A 6000-nucleotide genomic window follows, 5' to 3' on the forward strand; every position below is an offset into this window, starting at 1 on the left:
AAAATTACTGAAATACTTCACTGGAATACTGAGAACACAAGGTGACTGTGAAGTGTAAACACAAGTTCTATACTGCTCATATGTGGCCTGGTGGTTAACGCTCTCGCTTCACACGGTGAGGGCCTGGGTTCGATTCCCAGCCAGAGTAGAAACGTTGGACGTGTTTCTTTCCACCTGTTGTCTATGTTCCCCATCAGTAAAATGGGTACCTGGGTGTTAGTCGACTGGTGTGGGTCGCATCCTGGGACACTGACCTAAGGAGGCCTGGTCACAGACCGGGCCGCGGGGGCGTTGACCCCCGGAACTCTCTCCAGATAAACTCCAGATAAACTCCAGAAGAAAATCACTGAAACACAAAAGAAATGTCTCAACACTCGCAAATGTCTCTATGAAAAATATTATCGCTGTAATGACTTGGTGAAGAATAAGGTTGATGGTGGAAGGTTGGAGGATTGTTTTTGTCGTCTTGCTGCTGTCCTCTGCACACGTGATCGTAGAATTGCGCTTACATCGACGATAGACTTCACACAGGAGGCTTTCAACGGTGGCACCACTGTCGAAGACACACTCTAGCTCTTGACCCCCTATGTGGTCCTTAAAATATGGTGCTATAACCCTTAGTAGTGCGCCAAAACACTGGTAGAGGTTGGGTGAGTACCAAAACACAGTGAGAGTGGTTGGGTTAGTGGGTTAACAGGGCTAAGGCGTCTGAGGCCGTGTGGTGAGTGGGTGGGTGGGCTTAACAGGGCTAAGACCGGGGGTGGTGAGACACACGTGGTCGTGGGCCTATGGGTTGAACAGTGTAAGCCTCACTGAGGACACCCACACTGGTGTGAAGATATTCTAAGCTGGCTGGCTTAAAATACACCCACGAAATACCACAACACCACAGGGATGAAAAAGCACTCAGAATGCTTGGAGCTTGAATCACAAGCGATGAAGACTACTCACGTGGCTTGCTTGAGTACTGGGGGAAGAAACCTGGGTTAGTTGCTAGCTGGCTTATCTTAACCCTTCACACAGAATAGCTTGAGAACTTCTCACGATGAGCACAGCAGGGGTAGAAGCTGGCTTGGCAGGCAAAAGAACTGGATGGAGTAGACTAGGCTGGACTGGACTCGGTTGTTCTGACTCCCCCACCAGATACTGGAAGCTGGCTTATTTTGCAAACTCGGGTCAACTCCTCGGGAGTGATGCAAATAAGCAGATAAACACTAATACAAAGAGACTGACCAGTGAATAATGTAGAAGCTGGTAGGAGCTTGGGCGGGAGGAACTGGCTGAGGTAGCTGGCTGGCGTTAACCTTCTCGGCAGGCCTACTCACAAGATGGCAGCCGGCTCGGTCGAAATTTATCTCCAGAAATCGCTGTAATCGTCAGAATTACAGGCCCTCTGTTGCCACCATTTATCGTAGGGGTTCTTAAATGGAGATATCGAGGGTTGAAGGTAGACACACTTGTTGGATGGTAACGATATATTGTCAGACTGTGATGATGGGAGATGGAGACCAGCCTCTGCCTGTCCTGAAACCGAGGTAACTCGCCTCACACTCAAGCTGCATCCCGTGACGTCATACAATCACATGCCTAAGGGGTCTTCTATATAAACACGTGGATGATACTATAATGCTCAGCTAATCTATACAACACATATAAGGGGGTTCAGCAACTATCCTGACACCACCACCATCACCACCACTACCACCACCACAACCACCACCACCATCACCACCACCACCATCACCACCACCACCACCATCACCACCACCACCACCACCACCACCACCACCACCACCACCACCACCACCACCACCACCACCACCACCACCACAACCATTATCACCTCCACCACCATCACCACCACCTACACCACCACCACCACCACCATCACCATCATCACCACCTCCACCACCAACACCAAAACCATCACCACCACCAATATCACCACCACCACCACCACCACCATCACCACCACCATCATCACCACCACCACCACCACCATCACCACCACCACCATCACCACCACCACCACCACCACCACCACCACCACCACCACCATCATCACCATCACCATCACCACCACCACCACCACCACCACCACCACCATCACCACCACCACCACCACCACCACCACCACCACCACCACCATCACCATCACCATCACCACCACCACCACCACCACCACCACCACCACCACCACCACAACCACCACCACCACCACCACCACCACCACCACCACCACCATCACCATCACCACCATCACCACCACCACCACCACCATCACCACCACCACCATCACCATCACCACCGCCACCACCACCACCACCACCACCACCATCACCATCACCACCACCACCACCACCACCACCACCACCACCATCACCACCACCACCACCACCACCACCACCACCACCACCACCATCACCACCACCATCACCACCATCACCACCACCACCACCACCACCACCACCACCACCACCACCACCACCATCACCACCACCACCACCACCACCACCACCACCACCACCACCACCACCACCACCACCACCACCACCACTACCACCACCCCTACCACCACTCCTGTCAGCCTTCTCACTAGCAGCACTACCAGCAGATGTAACATCCACAACACCCAGGGCAGGTGAACCCTAAAACTCTCAGGCCAGTGTGCTAACAGCTGGACCAACTGTCTTTAACAAGACACATCCAACTATGTGCATTAGTATTCACCATAGGGAGGTTAGCATAGGCCACCTCTGTGACCACAAATGCAGGTTTATACAGATGAGTCCCACATTAGCTTGGCTATGTCGTGCTCTAGCTCAAATCCCCTCAAAGCTGCCTTCATGACTTACGAAATCGTAAATAACACAATTACAAACAAATCACAGATATTTTGTTATTTGTTTGCAATTATGTTATTATGATTATATGAAAGTGATAACCGCATGTAATATCCACATATACTGTAACATGTGGTAACTATTTAGTACCCGTATGATGACGATAACAATGGCAGGAAGGTGTAGCTTCTAACTCTCGCTATCCTGACACAGGCAGTTGCTAATTTAGGCACGAGGTTGGTATAAACCTTGGTAATAGATACCGACAAATTAGTTTAGAAAGAAACGTAAGCAAACACTAGAACATATTTATTAGAAAACGTTTCGGTCCTGGGAAATTGATCACTTTTTTCTTCAGGTCGCCATGTGTCACTCACACCTCACTCCTTTCCGCCTACACACACACACACACACACACACACACACACACACACACACAGGCTAAGGAAGGAAGGAGGAGAGACAACAAGAAATGACCGTGAAGTATGTGAAGAACTCAACAAGATATTCAAAGAAGTGTTCACAGAGGAGACAGAAGGGACTCCAGAAAGACGGAGAGGTGGGGCACACAACCAAGTGCTGGACACAGTGCACACAACCGAGGAAGAAGTGAAGAGGCTTCTGAGTGAGCTAGATACCTCAAAGGCAATGGGGCCAGATAACATCTCCCCATGGGTATTGAGAGAGGGAGCAGAGGCGCTATGTGTACCCATAACAACAATATTCAATACATCTATCGAAACAGGGAGATTGCCTGAGGCATGGAAGACAGCAAATGTGGTCCCAATCTTTAAAAAAGGAGACAGACATGAAGCATTAAACTACAGACCAGTGTCGCTGACATGTATAGTATGCAAAATCATGGAGAAGATTATCAGGAGAAGAGTGGTGGAACACCTAGAAAGGAACGATCTCATCAACAGCAGCCAACATGGTTTCAGGGACGGGAAATCCTGTGTCACAAACCTACTGGAGTTCTATGACATGGTGACAGCAGTAAAACAAGAGAGAGAGGGGTGGGTGGATTGCATTTTCTTGGACTGCAAGAAGGCGTTTGACACAGTTCCACACAAGAGATTGGTGCAAAAACTGGAGGACCAAGCAGGGATAACAGGGAAGGCACTACAATGGATCAGGGAATACTTGTCAGGAAGACAGCAGCGAGTCATGGTACGTGGCGAGGTGTCAGAGTGGGCACCTGTGACCAGCGGGGTCCCACTGGGGTCAGTCCTAGGACCAGTGCTGTTTCTGGTATTTGTGAACGACATGACGGAAGGAATAGACTCTGAGGTGTCCCTGTTTGCAGATGACGTGAAGTTGATGAGAAGAATTCACTCGATCGAAGACCAGGCAGAACTACAAAGGGATCTGGACAGGCTGCAGACCTGGTCCAGCAATTGGCACCTGGAGTTCAATCCCACCAAGTGCAAAGTCATGAAGATTGGGGAAGGGCAATCGGAGTACAGTCTAGGGGGCCAGAGACTACAAACCTCACTCAAGGAAAAAGATCTTGGGGTGAGTATAACACCAGGCACATCTCCTGAAGCGCACATCAACCAAATAACTGCTGCAGCATATGGGCGCCTAGCAAACCTCAGAACAGCATTCCGACATCTTAATAAGGAATCATTCAGGTCCCTGTACACCGTGTACGTTAGGCCCACATTGGAGTATGCGGCACCAGTTCGGAACCCACACCTAGCCAAGCACGTGAAGAAACTAGAGAAAGTGCAAAGGTTTGCAACAAGACTAGTCCCAGAGCTAAGAGGTATGTCCTACGAGGAGAGGTTAAGGGAAATCAACCTGACGACACTGGAGGACAGGAGAGATAGGGGTGACATGATAACGACATACAAAATACTGAGAGGAATTGACAAGGTGGACAAAGACAGGATGTTCCAGAGATTGGACACAGTAACAAGGGGACACAGATGGAAGCTGAAGACACAGATGAATCACAGGGATGTTAGGAAGTATTTCTTCAGCCACAGAGTAGTCAGTAAGTGGAATAGTTTGGGAAGCGATGTAGTGGAGGCAGGATCCATACATTGCTTTAAGCTGAGGTATGATAAAGCTCACGGCTCAGGGAGAGTGACCTAGTAGCGATCAGTTAAGAGGCGGGGCCAGGAGCTCGGACTCGACCCCCGCAACCTCAACTAGGTGAGTACAACTAGGTGAGTACACACACACACACATAAATAAGTAAATGAATAAATAAATAAATAAATAAATAAATAAATATATATATATATATATATATATATATATATATATATATATATATATATATATATATATATATATATATATATATATATATATATATGTATATATATATATATATATAGACATATATTATTGTAACCACGAACGAGTGGTATTGATCAGTAACAACTTGTTCGTGGTTACAATAATGTATATATGCTGCTCGTAGGCTAGTACACCCAACAGGGATGAGAATGAAATTAGCTTGAAAGCTCCCACACCTCCGTATGTCCTTCGATCAAGAGTAAGACACCTAGGTTGGCTGGGTGCTTGGTTCTTGTAGGATTAGATTGTCCTGTGGGTTAAGGCGTCATGTGGTTCTCGCTCACAATGGCCAGCCAGTACAACATGGGTTTGAATTCTTGGCAAGTAGTGTTGTTATTGATCAATACCACATGTTCGTGGTAGGGACGAAGTGAATGTTTTCAGATATTTGGGAGTTGACGTATCAGTGGATGGATTTATGAAGGATGAGGTTAATCATAGAACTGATGAGGGGAAAAAAGGTGAGTGGTGCATTGAGGTATATGTGGAGACAAAAAATGTTATCTATGGAGGCAAAGAAGAGAATGTATGAAAGTATAGTAATACCAACACTCTTATATGGGTGTGAAAACTGGGTTGCAAATGTTGCAGCGAGGAGACGGTTGGAGGCAGTGGAGATGTCCTGTCTAAGAGCAATGTGTGGTGTGAATATTATGCAGAAAATTCGGAGTGTGGAAATTAGAAGGTGTAGAGTTAATAAAAGTATTAGTCAGAGGGCTGAAGAGGGGTTGTTGAAGTGGTTTGGTCATTCAGAGAGAATGGATCAAAGTAGAATGACATGGAGAGCGTATAAATTTGTCGGGGAAGGAAGGCGAGGTAGGGGTCATCCTCGAAAAGATTGCAGGGA

The sequence above is a fragment of the Cherax quadricarinatus genome, chromosome 2 (assembly GCF_038502225.1).
Source record: "Cherax quadricarinatus isolate ZL_2023a chromosome 2, ASM3850222v1, whole genome shotgun sequence".
Taxonomy (NCBI): Eukaryota; Metazoa; Arthropoda; class Malacostraca; order Decapoda; family Parastacidae; genus Cherax; species Cherax quadricarinatus.